Genomic DNA, 17,081 nt, shown 5'->3' with positions numbered 1-17,081 from the left:
CCATAAGTTTTCAGTACTTCAGGCTTCATCAATACGTTCAACCATTTCTCTGAAGGTTCAGTATTTACAGGTAACTAATTCACAGCTATGGAGCAGCACGTATTAAACATGTTTGATGTTGGTTATGAGTCTTTTTAAGAGCATCTATTACCAGCTATTATTAAGTATATAATGAATCAATGAACAATAAAAAACTCCTGAAACCACACAGCACTGACAAACGACCTCCCATCATACAGTTGCTAAACTGCAGGGGAAATGCTCTGTTGATTGCACATTGCGAAGAATCCCTGTGCATGCACTCAAGTTGTGTACATTTACATTCAGCAGTATGTGAGCTTTAACCCCAGATAGGCTGGTCTATGTGACACTTAACCTCTGAAATAGAAGGCAGGAACACAAATGGAGACAGTGCTCCTGTGGTTTCTGTTTTTCTCTGCAGTGGTTGATTATTAACAACTTGGTACAAATCCAAACTTTTCATGTATTATCTTGATTGGAACCTTCCCCTGCTTTCCGCCAGCAGTTGACTCCAGCCTGCTGAACAAACAATAGCGATAAACCAGCTTCTTGTGATGGTCAGAAAGAGAGTGTGGAACATCTGCCCTTGAAGCCTCTCCCTTCCTGGACTTTTTATCACTCTAGTTGGGGTCCACAATGGAAAGGGAAATATAAAGGACTGCTATGGTGTTTAAACTGTCCCAGTCGAGTGTGTTTGCCTGCCAAAGAATCGGGTCACAGGAAGCATGTTTGTGTGTGAACCTTCAGTATGGACTCTACAAAGAAACTTTCGTTGGGTGAGGATTTGATGGTGGGATATCCGTGAAGATCGAGGGGAAGAATTAGGAACATGCACAGCAGCGTCATCTCTACATCCTGCTCACTGTTACTTTAAGCAGTGAACCAGGTGGGTAATCATTCTGTATAATAATTTCATTACCTTAAAAATAATATTTAGCTTTGCCCATCATGCTTGTCAGTGTATGCTGGATGTTGTGGAAAGGTTTTTCTTTGCAGCAATGCTCTCACAGGGAATGCAGTAGAAAAATAGAGACTGGAAACAGGAAAGGTGTTCTGTGTATGTTACACAATTGCGAGTACATGGCATAAAGTCAGAACACCGATGTGGTCTTTTATCATTAGTGCATTTATGTAGTTAATTTTTGCATTAATAAAAACTTCTAGCCTCGTCAGCATAATGACCTTACTGACATTTATTAATGACAGCATTATATCATTCTACATCATGGCGTTTATATTTGAACATGACTTAAACTTATGCTCCCTGACCACAGCACACTTCAGAGAATTAGTGGTCAGTATTTAACAGTAATTGCCTGCGAAAACCCCCCTAAGGGAGAAATGGATCCTTCCACTAGTCATAATTTCATGTTTTATGGAGGACAAAGTGTCACTTCAAAGGGCCCCGAATGGGACCACAGGAGCAACATTTCAAACTGACAGTAAGGGGTTTTGGAAAAATGAAAGCACAGATTTATTCAAAATATGTTTTGTGATTTAATACCTGTAGTCCACTGAGCAGGTTTACTCTGACTTCATTAAGTCTAATCCACATGATTTAATGTTTCATATTTGGAGGCTGTGGATCCTGAGGGGTAAACTGGTTTGAAGTTTTGTTAGTTTTTTAATTAATGTGATTAAATAATCTCTCCAAAATAAATGAGTTACTTGTTTTGCAGTGAAACATTCAAACCAGACATAGTCTTATGTTTTTCTATACAGGCCTAACTCCAAATCATGTTATCTTCACCTCTTTTAGCGCCTCTTTTACCACCTCTTTTAGCGCGAAAATACAGCATGAATATCAATTGCTGAGCATGTGAACAAACAAACAAAATCATGTAGGAAGTCCTGGCCCCAAGGCTCCATCTGCTTTGGAGAAATGAAAATTGTTGTGGAAAAAAGTGAGGGCTATCACTATCATAAGGCTCTAGACCACATGTGGTGTTTCCAACAGCTGTTGAACCCACTGTGGAGATTGTTAACAAGTCAAACAATATCAATAAACTGCAGCAATTTCTGCAAAGAGTCATGGATTTCAACTGCAGCACAGTATGACAAGTAACTGGGATGCACTCAGATGCAGTTACATAAATACAAGTAAAAACATATGTACTTGTTCACAAGATTGACACACTAAACCTTCATGACATTCTCTCTTCCTGTCTTTAAGGTTAAATGCTCTCCTGACAGGTTTTGACCTGAATGACTCTCCAGGGAGGACAGCAGTCAGTGAACCACATACTACATAGTGACAACTATACAACTATATTGCAACCAATATATAACAATACATTTAGACATTAGGTAGGTAGATCTTAAAACCAAATTTAATTTAACTGTGTTAAACGTTCTCACAGGAGTCAGAGTTTACAAGATTAAGACTGCTGCTAAAACTACATGTTTAAATCCAAACAGCATCATCATTTGGTGAATCTAAATGTAAGTAAACTCTGAATTCTTTCAAAATGGAAATGCATTGAACTGAATACTCAGGTGAACTATAACTATCTTAAATATTACGTATGTGAGTAGTAATCTGTAAAGTTACTTTCAATCAAAGTCTGTGTTTGAATTTGCAGGTTAGATCGTCTTATGTTGGATCATCAGGCATGTCTGGTTGGTAGAGTGAGTGAGTGAGTGAGTGAGTGAGTGAGTGAGTGAGTGAGTGAGTGAGTGAGTGAGTGAGCATACATAGATGCATTACTAATAGTTAAAATAGCCTCACTTTTTCAAATCTTGCTGTTTGGTCGTGTTTTTTGGTGAGATGAACAAAATGAATCACCAAACGTAGATAATGACATTTAATGTCACAGTATTTGTGAAGCATCTGCTGTAACCACAACTACATTCTGATCTCTTTGGTGTAAACAGCACTTCAGCCATTAACACCAAATGACATGCTTTCAAAATAAGAAGGAATTGTCTTTCTTTCCAGATATACCTTTGTTTATAACCTTTATTTAGGGAATTTCTTTGAGAACAAGATCTTGTTTGCAAAAGAGACAATGGATTGATAGCCAAAATAAAACTGTACTAAGGCACATCCTTCCAAAAATACTCACATTTCATCATTTTATAATGCAAGAGCTCATGGAAGAATTCCATGATATTGTGCTTTTTATTCTGTTTAGCAAATTAAAAAAGGAACAATGAAATACTATACAACCATGGCTCTTCAGTCAGCACATACAGGAGCATTCAAATTTTACTTTATCAATGCTAGAAAATGAAAACACTTCATTTGTTCATTCCATATTGTGAAGACTTAAGACACACATATTGACAACGTGCTATGCTGCCATTCAATTAACCTCACACAGAGAACAGATAAAAGTAATAGCAGGACTGTGGGGGGTTACAGCCCTCTGGAGACACATGGACCCTCAAGAGCACTTCACCAACGTTGTTAGTATCCAAGTGTTTTCAATTAGCCTTTAGCTATACTTTGAGGTATTTTTCCATCTTTTATTCTGCTTTTCCTGCTGCTGGTTTGCAGCATAAAAGGCTATATATTTAATTTATTGGTGTGTTTTTGTTTTGCATGGGGAGGCTTCAGGCTTTGGTCATGCTGGCCTCTTTGAGTGGTTTACCAGAGAGGCCTGGCAGACAGCCTGCACATATAGCAGCTATTAACACTCTGCTCATCAGATGAGAGACGTGGGAGGCAAATATCAGCTATCTGTACAAGGCACTCTAATTTGTGATTAGTGCATATGCACAGCACTGCATGATATTTGTATTGGAGTTATGGTGCTATCCACAGACAGAACAGCGAATAAATGAGCTATTTCACAGCTTTATTGTGACCCCTGTTAGTTGGTTTCCTGAAGCCTCAATGGCTCTATACAGGAAGACACTTGTCTTATGGCTTCTTTGCCAGGAAGCATCCCATCCATGGCACTGAGAGAGAAAAATATATGATTGTAATAAAAGATCAAGTATTAATGGGGCCTCTGCCAGCAGATTTCAAGAGACACTCCATCAACAGGAATGGGGAACAACAGGGAGTTCCACATTCACATGAGCCTTGACAAATAATTTTCCCACTAATTTATAAACTATCTGAGAGACAAATAGAAATCTGGGCAGTTTAGTAAAAAGACCCACCCAGCAACAAAGTTCAGCAATGCAACAAATCCGTGTTGTTTTTCAGGCTGTGACAGGGTGTTCCCTCACTGGGGTATGTAAGGCCTAAAGATGGTAAATGAAAGTTCTTAGTGGTTCCCTGGATTAAAATAACTACTTCTGTGTTTAATTCATTGAATTACTCATAACTGTTTCCTTTGAGAGTTATGATTGCAACTTGTGTCTGTATAATTTGTTTTTCTAAAACATATTTGGGATTGTGAGCTGCAAAGAAAAGCATTATTACAACTGCACCTTTTTTTTGATAATTAGAATCTAATTAAGCATTTGTCTAAATAGTAAGTGTAATACCAGATGTAGTACACAAATCATGTGCCATATTTGTTTAATTAAACTGATTTTAATCTCTCATATGCAGTGAATAGTTTTATTCAATGTTATGGTTGGGAAATACTGTATTTGCTATGAGAGTCTGAGAAAAGTGATACCAATATCAAGTCTGTAGACTAAATTAAAATCTACAGCTTGCAGCCAATACATAATGAATAGGATTATTTCCAAAATCTCGAACTATTCTTTTAACTAAACTACAAAATACAGCATCAATATCCCATGTTATCGTAGTTTGAATTTAAGTTATTTATGCCTTAATATTCTTCATGGAATGTTTTTTGTTTTCTAACGAGTCTTTTTATTCCTGTTAAACTTTTTGTTTGTTGAGGAAACAAACGATAACTGATGTTGTTTTGATGTTCATACATATGCCAATATGATATACAGTAAGTCTATTAAGAGACCACACACAATTAGAGATTATTCCATAAACAATAAAAATGTCTTTATGTAACAAAGTGATGAAGCTGAAAACAAACACAATGTACTGATTTGTCTGCAGTATTCCAATAACAAATAAAAGCAAACAGTAACAACCACAATGCTTCTTGGGATGACCTGGGTTTATCTTGCTCCATATCTGTAGATGTCATGACAATCATTTAAACATCGTTTTCACATTCCTTTGGTATTAAGACACTCGTGGATCCTGGGCAGGAATTTCCCCGGGTTAACTATCTGTTTTTTTCTACTGTTTCTCTGTCCTGCCTCTGAAGGTGAGGGAAAGTTCAACCACACCAAATCTGGAATCTGAAAGAGCAACCATAACTTTAACATGCACCGTGTCCCTTTGCGATATTCTTGGTGTGTGTTTGGTAACAAGTGTAAACTTAGACAACCAAAGCTCCTGAATTTTTAGTAATTTGCATTCTCTGGACAGGTTCATTCTTTTGAAAGCTAAAAGGGTGTGTGTGTGTGTGTGTGTGTGTGTGAGTGTGTAGGTGTGTGTGCATGTGTGTGTATGTGCGCACACTGAATCCTTTGTGTGATGTAAAGGTCAGATTATAATATAAAACTATGAATGATTAACAAACAGTAGTGACTTGTGGGAGTATCACTGTACCCGCAGACAATGGATAATAGAGACCTGTGAATAATGTCCTGTAATAATACCAGAAAAACAAGGTGTAATTCATGTTATTGCATTGGCAACATGTCCAGGTTCTTGGAGATGGCTTCTTGCCATGAAGGGCCTATTGTGATTGTTTTCTCCAGAGCTTGCTCCAAGCTCCAATGCCTAAGTGATTTCTGGTTAAATGTAGACTATAGTCAACATCACCTGGACTACATAAGATTGTGTGAAATCATTGGAGACAATATGACATATTCTGTGATGGCAAACATCAGAAGAAAGGAGCCATGAGTAGCACGGGTGGGATATTTCCTCCTGCGTCATTCCTGAGAAGCTGCATGTGCTAGATATTATATCCAGATGTTTTTCGCAGGTTGCAATGGACACTACTTACTTCTGTGGTTGATGGCATTCCCACCTTATACTTATACACCTAGACGGCCTATTGCCCACTGCAATGTAAATCAACAACTCCACCATATTGGAGAGGGTAAAACTCCGGCACCAGTGTTCTGGATGAAAGAGCTTATCGCCACTGCAAAACATGTTCCGCATGTTGATTTGGAGTTTTAGCACGGGATGCCCTTCCTGCTGCAACCCTCCCATTTTTATTCGGGCTCAGGACCAACACCCAGGTGGCCGTTGGTGGCTGAGTGGGGCCACACCTGGTGCGGTGGAATTCAAACCCACGGCCTTCTGTATCCTAACCCAGTGCTCTACCACTGAGCCACCAGGACTCCTAGCTCATGATCTAAGTGTACTACAAAAACATTTTGCCTAAGGATACTGAGAATCTGGATAGTCAGGCAGCTAGACCCCTAAGACTGGTGTATGTATCAACATAGCATTGCATAACATGAATTACTTACAGGGTGGAAATAATATATTTTCATAAGGAATCACATAATCCAACATTTGTCAAACATGGATTTGGCAAGCTAGCCCCCCTAATGTACAAAAATGTGATGCCTGGTTGTGGTAATATTACAATTATTATGATTTTTTTTTTAATTGTTTAACACTGCTTATTGTTGAACTGCCCACTTGATAGCCAGGGTGAAACTGAACTTACTGAACGCCCACTGCTGTCATAATTTTTGGTTGCAGCTGGGAGACAAAAAAAGTTACTGCCCAGCACCAAGTCGCCAAACTCTGTTAAATGTCAAGGCAGTCATCCAAGTCCTGCCAAACATTACAAATCAACAACTACACTGTTCATTTCTAAAATCCTGTATGTGTGTGAACAGTATTATGAATCCCCTTGGACTTTACTGGTGTCTTTTTACTTCCAAAGTTTTGACTTTATAATGCACCAGAGGCTGATGTGGGTTATTTGCACACTTCTTCTTTTCTGTAAGTCAGCATTGTGTCCCAGCAGAGGGACGCCCTATCTCTGCTCTGCGACACACCTACCCCCATTAGAAAACATTTTGGTCGCTCCTCAGCTTAGAAGATTAGACAGTAACTTGATCACATAACATCTGGTAACCGAGCAAACGTTCACATATTAGAAATGGTGATGCTCTTTTGAAGAATTATGACAGTCAGGTTTTCTGCTCAGATGAGGTGGTTTCCCTCTCTGACAATAATGAGAGAAATTAGGTCATGTTGAAGACTGTTGTAACCACAGCATCGCCTTTTCCTGAACCCAAACTGTCAACCCTTTTATGCCTCCTGCTTCATGCAAACATTACAACTGACACAGCCTCTGATACAAGATCATCATCAGTCATTCTTTTTTACCAAATGTAAGAGCACAAGCCCTGGAGATAAACAGGAGACAGGGTCATACAACATAATGTTATAAAAGGCTTTTTAATTGAAGATCAATCAATTTTCACTCAACACCACTCAGAGCACATAATGCTTTTGGCAAGATCCAACCAGGCATTCAGGCATTTGAGAAGAACCAGGTCATGGGAATAGCATCATGGAAGAGGTTCCTAATGGCACACTGTAGTCCCACTATTACTAATGGAAGGGCGGAGTTGAAAATGTTACTCAGTACTGTTTGTCACGAACACTTTAACTTCTATACCGAGTTACATTCTGATCTCTTTCAGGCATTACACCGCAGCTTGGGAAGTAATGAGGCTGGTGGTGTTGGATGGAAATTAAATCCTTAAATTCACATTCGTTAAAACATCTGAGGCTTCTGCTGAACCTGCATTTGTGACAAAGTGTAAACTGTGCTACCAAATGTTCTCAGCTGACATGAAACGCGTGCACATTTCCAGCCAGGCACATGCGGCTGCATGCTGCACATTTACAGCTGTACACACGCAGAAAGCAAAGCACACATGTGCTGAGACACATCTGTGAAACACAAGTCTTGATTAATGTGTTGAGATTTTGAAAGAAGGGGACTGTGCCTTTGAAATCTGTATATCTGTGTTTTTGTTACTTGGCCACCTACTCAGCACTATTTATACACCATCCTGCAAACATAATCCACATAGCAGGAGAAGCAGGAGGAGGGGAGGAAAGTAATGGAAAAAACGTTTGAGGTTTTAATTAAATGTGTGGATTAGGGACGGAAAATAATTACACAGGGTAATGACAGAGGGAGGTGAAATTATTTTAAAGCTCAGAGAAATGAAAAACGACGTTGTAGGTGTTTTACGTGTTTGGAGTTGTCCACCACCAGATATGGGTCTGTGTGTCCAGTCCCAGGCCAAATGTGGATCAGGTTTGCTGCCTGTGTGTGTCCCATCCATGGACCCCGTCCGCTGGGCTGGTGTGATGGATGATGCCTTGAAGCTCTGGAGCTGTAGTGTGTGCTGTCAGAGCAGCTAACAAACAGTTATGGATGATGGATGTTCTGAAGTTTGTGTATGTGTGTGGATTAGTTTGGGTGTGAATGAGTGACAGTCTACTGATGGCTGCTGCATTGCAGTTGGTGTTCTAGCATTATTGACTACAAGGTGACAGAAATGTGAAGGAATGCTATATAATACGGCAAGAGAGTGTGGTGAAACACACACCTACACACACCTCCTCCCTTAAACTTGTGTTTTTTCAAAAACCCCCACTTCTCCTATAGAATTATAAACCATCTACCAAGTGGAAGTACAGAACACAATGAACCCAAGTTTCGGTTCCAGCTTTACTCATATCAATCTCATTGAAAACCTTTATCCATCACTCAAAAAAAAGCCAGAGAAATTTAGAGAATTTTAACATGCTTTGATAACGGGAGTAATTACTGACAAAACCTGTGTCTATTTGCAAAGATGTTTTTGTTTTTATATAGCTGAGTGCTTCTGAGTGCTAACTTCTCGACTGTGGTCTCTCCTTCTGTTTAGTGTCTTCACAAGTTTTTTTCCCTGATGAAGAATATTTGGTAACTTTAAATCAGTTATGCTCCCAGCTCTGTGGAACTGTATGCACCATAGGTTCAACATGCAAACAGTGAAAATACGAACATGTTGATGATAAGCGGACATAGTGAATACCATGTTCACTATATTAGTTTAATGTTTTAGCATGGTGTCACTAAGGCTGATTAGTACATAACACAAAATATATCCCATGAACCAAAGTATTTGACAAAGTCAAAATTTCTTGTGATGCTTCTAGATGAAAAGTCAGCAATATTCAGCACAGTTATTACTTTTCATCCTGATGGAGACGTGAATATACCAAATTATTTTCCTTAAGCCTTTTTCTTCCTTTTTTCTTCTTTTCTTCATTTTCATTAAGGGGGTTTCCTCAAATTATAAAATCACAAGACATACATTTCATCTACAATATCTTATCTCATTCCGTCATCTTTCCTATCATCTTGCTTGCAATTTTGGCCCCAAGCCCTAAAATATGTTCTTTTGGTGTTTCACGTTACTATGGTAACATAAGATTCCAATCCCACAAATGATCAAGGCCATCTATGTAACTCCATAACATCAAATAAGAAAAAAAGAAAGTGCCAGTAATCAGCTTCTAATGTTAATTATTTTCTCTTATCTCTCAGCTAAGAATCACAGGGAGTCTGACATTTCTAATAATATGAAAGTGCTGTTTAAAATGCCAACGTGTGGCCATACTAGGTGATTCTAAATGCTTCATTAACCATTTCTCATACAGTTCCCTGTTTCAGAATCTTTGTTTTGGAACAATGAAATAGCTGCAGCTGTGACAACAAAGAAGTCCAGAAGCAAATAAACTCGATACATGAGGGCAACTCCAGTCACTGCAGGGGTGAGAAGGGGACAGGAGAGGAAAAACCCTGAGCTTCTGAAAATCTATTCATAACTAAAACCTACAGGGGAACTACAATGCATGTCATGTTTTCATTGAGTTAATTGTGCGAGTGAATGCTGAGATTTGGTGTCACGTACACACAGACATTAGATGTGTCAGCTCTCAGTGTCCTCACCCTAAACCACACACAGCCCCACCCGGAAACTGCAACTTCCTCTCCCATTCATCTCACTGTGATTTTGTTTTATTTCTCAGGAGCCATTTAACTAACTCATTTGTCAAGCCACAAAAGGTTTACAGAGCCATGTGAAACCAAGCTTAGGAAAACAGTGGCAAGGAAACTTCCTTTTTTTATATACAAGGAGCAGAAATAGAGAAACAGCATCCGCTATGTTGTGAGGTTGTTGTATCAATGCCAGCAGCAGAAAACCTCAGCTACAATGACATACAGAAGTTTCAGATTCAGTATTAAAGTTAAACTATATCAAGAACAGTCAAATATAGTTCCTCTTTATTGTGTTTATGTGCACACTACTTACATGCTCATTTTGAATTCCTTTCCATCACAGCGGGCTGCACACTGTGTACCACAGGTTGACTGAGCTGGAGTGAACCTGCAACCAAAACCACACTGACTGAGTTGTAGGGAAGCAGTTGAGGTTACAGTCCTGCAGGGGCAGTAACTGGGGTGTTACGGAGGGCCCTGAGTACATCCTGCTCCAGACAGTCCGAGGTGCTTGTTGAATGACATATGGACATTCGTTTCCACCTCAGGGTTGGAGTTGTGTATGCCATTGATGGTGAGAGAAACTCCCTGTAAAGTGATACGATTCAGAGTCTTTCGGTCCTGCTATGAAAAAAAAAAGGAAAAAGAAGGGGAGGGGGCTGAGAGGCATGACGCAACGTTTTCTTTTCTTTTAGTAAAAGACAGACATAAACACTGACACATCTCTGACAATAATTGTTGAACTAACCCTATGTATATACAATGGAGTGTCTGAGATGAGCAGTGTGGATTACTGATGGGTAAATAAGGAGTAATGCCATGTAACTATAACTGCATGCACCTTGGTAATAGCACCCGTTATTCACATGTGAAGGCATGGATGGATTACTGAATGGGCCTACTAGGCTCAAGGGTTTTAGGGGTCAGGGGGCCCCTGAGCTGGAGTCTCTGCATGAAGTAAATGCTGTGCAGTCAGTCTCAGTCAGCTAAAAGCCCCAAAATGATCCTGGAGACAAAAAACCTGCAGTTCCACACCAAATAGTCAAGTAATGGTTAAAATGCATGTCTGTCCAGACTCATATTATAATATTTTATTCATCATTTACCACCAAAATGTAAACGGTTCATCCTTGAGAAGCCATGAGAACATTCGTGCCCAATTTGATACATTTCCTGAAGGTTCTCCTGTAATATCGCAGTCACATGAACGAGTCAGAAAGCCATGTGGATGGAAGTACGGACAGATGGACAATCCAAAAACAAAACGCCTCTAGTTACAGCTGTTGCCAGGACAGAGGCATAATAAAAAACTAAATGCTGAAGGTGCTTTGATGGTCTCCACCCTTGGAAACAAAAGCATTATTCATGTTTTTATGGCAATGTTTAGGCACTCACAGTTTTTAATTAGGCCATGATCTTGTTAAACACTGAAAAGGTCAAAAATATCTGGAAGTGTTTAGCCTATTTACCACAGTTTTTCTGCAGTGCCTTTGTTACCTCACACAAACATACATGTAATGCTTCCCACATGGGAGATATTAATAATAAAGAAAATCCAGATATCAATTATATTTAAAAAGGTTATTCAACGGTTATTTCTGCGGGGCACTGGCTGGACAAGGGTTTGAATGCGAATTTGTCACTGACATCCACAGAACATTTTTAAAAAATAACCCTGTAATGAAACCAACAGGTGTAGGGAATAAAAAATACAGTTAAAATGTAGGAGTATGTTTTAAGGATCCACATGTTCTAATAACACTTGTGATTTCCAGGCAAAACTCAAGCTGAATAATATCTTTTGGCAATGCGCCTTGCTTCCTGACATTTTTCTCTCTGTGGTGAATGAGTGGGGATTGGCATTAGTTCAAATAGAACATTTTATCCAGGGCTAGAGACTGTAATGAAATTGTCAGAAAGCAAAAAAACAGAATTGCTATTGTGTGGACTACATTAATTTGTGAGGACAAAAGTTGTTTGGTGAAGTCTAGGGGGTTTCCATGATTTTTTTCTTAGTTTTAAATTTCATGCTCCAGAGTTGAAACAAAAAATGACATTGACCGTCTTTCATATGTTTCTCAGCCAATATTAACAACTTAATATATAATAGCAACCCTACTAAGAACAATAATATGTTGTGGGTGTTAAACCTTTAGTTCAAAACATCCTAAATGCAAACTTTCACTTCTACTATTTCCCAAGTCTCGCACAGCCTATTAATTGGGGAAAATCTCAGGAATGTTTCATGTATCACAAAGTCGAAAGAGAGAGGAGCCAACAGGAGGTTTATGAAGCTTATTAAACTGGGTTCTGGCACACTAATGTCATGTTGACCTAACTGAGACGCCCTGCTTTTGTCTGAATAAACAGGCTTGTTTTTCCCAGTGGAATGCCAGAGTCTGACCCCAGACAGGAACCAAAGGAGGACATTTGTCTGCTCAGGCATCATCACAGACAAAACACTGCACGCAGCCAAAAGCTGGCATTTTTTTGTCACCTCTGGGAGGTACATACCACCAATCCTACTTTTTATTTTAGCTGTCACTGTTAACACACTCTGTCAGCGGAGATAAAAGAGTATCAACCCCTTCATTCTATCATAGTGTCTGAGCAGTCAAAATAAGCTATCATTACCTGCAGTCAGTCTCAGAGCGCTAAAGATAAGAGTATTCATTATCCAACTGGAGAGAAGGGTGGTTTGATAGAGTCTAATGCTATGACAAACAAAACTAAACTGTGCACTAAAGGAAGATGTTGGAGCTTAACTTTTGATGTAGAGGACAGATTAGTTAAATAAACAATGGATGAACAAATCCAACACATTTCTTTCACTTGACGTAAAACCAACCTCCTCCTCACTCCAAACACATTACTGGGTGCATATAAAACATTTGGCATGCATTAATAACACAGGAAAATGGTTTGTGTGGATTTGTGTGCCTCCTTAAGCCGCAAAGCAGCTGCTTTCTCTTTCATGTCTGTGATGTTTTATCTGAGGCTCTGACACGAGTGTGTCAGTGAGCTGATCGAGTGTAGGGCGAACTTAAAGCTGTACATCAGGCTGCGCTCCTGAAGCTGACGGTGACGTTGGATGAATTAGGTGAGGTCTAAACCCCAACACTGTACGGAGTGTGGTATAAATCAGCCCACCTTCCCAAAAACATCAAGCCTTCACACGCAGTGACTTGCATATACAGTTACATTTGTGAATCTGGAAGAAATTAGAGCTTTCACACCAACAATAAGCCATGGGATCCATTATGACGGGTTTAGCTTTATCAGTCATACCTGGAAGACTCTGTCTCTAATCTCTGTTTGCACCATAAGTAGGTAAGTAAGAGGGATGTCGTTCACAGTGCAAACAGCTTAGATGTGTCTTTTAGCCAAGCAATCTGAATATCTGGACCTGCTGTACACCAGACAAAGAATGTTACTGTTGCTTTAAAATAAATATCAATTCACTATCTTTTACTGTTTTGGTTTTACAGCCTATGACATTACTGTTTTAATTCTGTCTCCATCAACATTAGGCAGCTGTTTTCAGGGAAAATGTTTTTAAAAATCCACCGTACAGTACAGCAGGCAGCCATGGGACTTGGTTACTGGAATTAGTCAGTACCGTTTCATCATCTTTGCACAAGTACTGCTCTAGTTGTTCTTGTTGTTCTGAATAATAAATATTTTGCTGATTTTTCTCTAGCCGTATTTAGCAATGCTTTGGAATTATTTGTTCAGGATCCAGATAGCTGACACCAAAGACAACAGACATGAAAGGAATTTAGTTTGCTTTAAAAAAAACAAAACATGTCTTTCCAGACGCAGTGTCTCTGGATAGTCCACAGATTCCTTTGTATGTGAAATCCGATTCTCTACCATTATATTTGGATGGAGGCAGAAAACTCTGAGACAAACATCTTAAAACCCGACAAATTAAAAGGTAAGTGAGAACTGTATCTTTTGTTCGTTTGCTTGCTTTGTAATTATGTTGAACCAGCTTTTTGATAACAAATGGAGCATGAATCCCTTTTTAGGTCTCTCAGCTGAAGGACTATTATCTGTGGCCCCCCCCCTTGTCTAAAACTGAAAATATTGAGTGTACAGACCATCTGCTCTGAAAGACCCTTACAGTATCATCATAGTCCTGAACACAGAAACATATGTCTCTGCATTGGTAATACTTATTCATATATCCCACTCTCCTCCCCTTAATGTTATCAGATCTCTGCTTGGAAGGTTCGATAATCCATGACTTTGTAAACACCATATGTCTGATCCAAATTCAGGTTGGATGGTTGTTAAACATATATTTTTTTTTTGCCCCTTTGACTGAACATCTGTCCAGGATCTGGGTATAACACTGGAGTCATGGAGTGTTAAACTAACCATATCCTTTCACTTTCTTTACATTCACACCAAAACCTCACTGTGAGCACAAGCAGCTGCTACTTTCCCCTTTTTCCTTATTAATAATTCAAGTTGTTTCATTCGCTATAAGTCCTCGTCCGGAATTCCTGCCAGACCAAGCAAAGCAAGCATAGACTTGATTGGGAATTGAACTTAAAGTAAATGTTTGGAAACGGGCCAGGAATAATGTAAGTCACATTTACAGCTACAAAGCCTGGTAATGTGTGAAAATATCCTAATGTGCAAAATCAGTGTGCTCAGTGCATTTGCAAATCATTCTCTTCCTGTGAAAAACATTTTTAAAAATCCATTACATCTAAATTATTCACTAAGGTTTTCAGCTCTTCTCAGCCTAAGGTGTAGACTATTATCATACTGTAAAGTAACACTCCCTCAGTGGACGTCAGCTCTCATCCTTACTTAAGCTCACGGTTGCCATGTAACTCACATATTGTATGAACCAGCCACAACAAAACCATGACTGAGCAGGACATCAGACCGTACAGAAAATATTATGAGTTACCTCTCAGAATTTGTTCCTGTCGTTGCCACTTTCACATTATATTCTCACAAAGTGATCCTGAGTATGTTTGTCAAACAACTTACAGTGGGAACAAAGAGAATCCAAAGCGACTCATTACTAGCAAACTGCAAAAGGAAGCATAACACTACATAGCATCTATGCCTGCCAAGTAAAGCACAGACCACTGACTGCAGCACCTGCACATGTGTGTTTGGAGTAATACTATGGTATTTGGTCTGAAATACAGTATAACACCTCATCTTGAGTTGTAATTATAATTTACTGCACTGTAAATGTCCATCTACTATGTTTGTAGAAATGTCTAGCATTAAATATACTAGCATTAAACCCAGAGTTAGCTGGAAAGATCAGTAACACATTTTTCTGCGTGTCCCACACAAAGGATGTTTTTAGCCTCAAGAATAAATAAAGAATTAAACTGACAGTGTTAAGGATCAGAAACTGGGCCAAGCATCAATAAAACCAAAAACTAAACCTCAACCAAGCCAGATTTAATGGGCCCTAAAGACCCCGGGTTCATTGAGGCACTGTGGTAATTTGGTTTATTGATTAAATCCTATTTATCCTATCCAGGTTTTGTAGCTAGCCTTTGGACCCTTTCTTAGAGAGAGGCTGTTTCTAAATCTACTTTTTAAAATGTTGTTTCCCTTAATATTATGCTTAAGCAAAGCATATTCTGGGCACCACGGCCCCGAGTTTAAATCCCCGGCCGGCTGCAGTCTTTCTCCATGTTTCCTCCCACAGTCCGAAGACATGTACGTTAAGTTAATTGGTGAATCTAAAATTGTCCGTAGGTGTGAATGTAAATGTTTTGTCTGTCTGTGTATACCTCTCTGTGTTGACCCTGAGATAGACTAGAGACCTGTCCTGGGTGTACCCCGCCTCTCGCCCAGTGACAGCTGGGATAGATAGTGGGATTATGATAATGGATGCATAGAAGGATGGAAAGCATATCCTTTACATTCTTTACTAACTTAGAGAAAGGTTGACGATGATCGTGGCAGAGGTGATAACGACAAATCATGGGTGTAGCAAGATGAAGGCAGCCTAACAGGAGTAGCTCACTCATTCACTGACTAAAGTAGTGCACACTTTCAGGTGCCAAGTTCAATAATTCCTGTCAGCAAGAGTTCCCAGTCTCAAGGGAAATACTTAAAAAGGAGGCCAAGTCTATAGGCTGCAGGGGAGAAAGGTAGAGGATGAGGGGTTCAAACAAGAAAAGGTGAAAAATATCACTGAGTGACATACATGTATATTGCCCAATTGTTTACCAATTTCCCAAGGCAAACCTGTTAGTAATTGTGTTCTACTCAACTGTTTCTCAACTACATGACATAAGGATGTGGTCCCTGGTTGCCTAAATGGTCTTCCTGAATGAGCTCATTGTCCTGTGGGACAAGGGGCAGAGGGTGCCTGTGAGCGGAAGATGCTGAAGTACTCATAATTGGCAGATGATTGCAAGAAGGCAGCCTGGAAGTTTGCCACACATCCTGAGAATAACAGTGCTAGGGTGTTGTCCTACTCACAAGAGACTGGGCCGAGTTCTGGGGTTAAAGCAGCAAAGACATATGAGTTGTCAAGACCATGTCTTACTATAGGGTTGTGAAACAGAAGTACATACAGGTGTATGTACTCCTGTTCCCCAAGACTGTCATGGACTCTGCTTGGTCCCTTGTTTTAATTTGTCCACTGATCAGGTTAATACCCACATTTATCCCTCAGCTTCTTCTCTCTCTTACTCACGCACACACATTAAACTGTTCCCTCCTCTCTTTGCTCTCCTCACTGCCTTGCCAGCTGCAGCTCATCTTGTTGTAATCAAGCGTCGCTCTTTGGGGACCTGTTGAACCACACACTTTGCCAGTTAGTTGTCAGTCTTTTGTTGCGTACTCTATTTCTTGGTCTTCAGCTCCAGCCTCTTTTTTTTTTGCTCATGTTTCGAAACTGTTGTAGGTTTGCCCTTGGACTGAGTTCATGTGTTTTTTGGTTTTATTTTGGTCTTTATTTTTACATTTCCTAATGTCACGTAAAGACATTTTTCTTTTATTTCACTGCACCCTGCCCCTGAGTTATTTTCTTTTCTTGTTAGTTAAAGCACTTAGTTCAAACTTGCCCCTCTCGTGTCCTACACT

At 39.5% G+C, this 17,081-nt stretch overlaps 1 protein-coding gene across 2 annotated transcripts in view; it reads left to right on the top strand.

Moving 5' to 3' along the window:
* The first annotated feature begins 515 nt into the window (after positions 1–515).
* LOC137133584 (helix-loop-helix protein 2-like) overlaps positions 516–17,081 on the top strand; it is a 48,329-nt gene continuing 31,763 nt past the window's right edge. Inside the window, exons 1-2 of one of the 2 annotated variants that reach the window (XR_010915256.1) lie at positions 516–907; positions 2,195–6,387. The gene's annotated coding sequence lies outside the window, so the exon portion shown is untranslated. Of the gene's footprint in view, positions 908–2,194; positions 6,388–13,817; positions 13,939–17,081 lie in introns of those variants that run through there. The other variant, XM_067517352.1, reaches the window with a different exon arrangement.

Source organism: Channa argus, chromosome 9, assembly GCF_033026475.1.
Source record: "Channa argus isolate prfri chromosome 9, Channa argus male v1.0, whole genome shotgun sequence".
Taxonomy (NCBI): Eukaryota; Metazoa; Chordata; class Actinopteri; order Anabantiformes; family Channidae; genus Channa; species Channa argus.
This window is presented reverse-complemented; position numbering and strand designations above follow the sequence as displayed.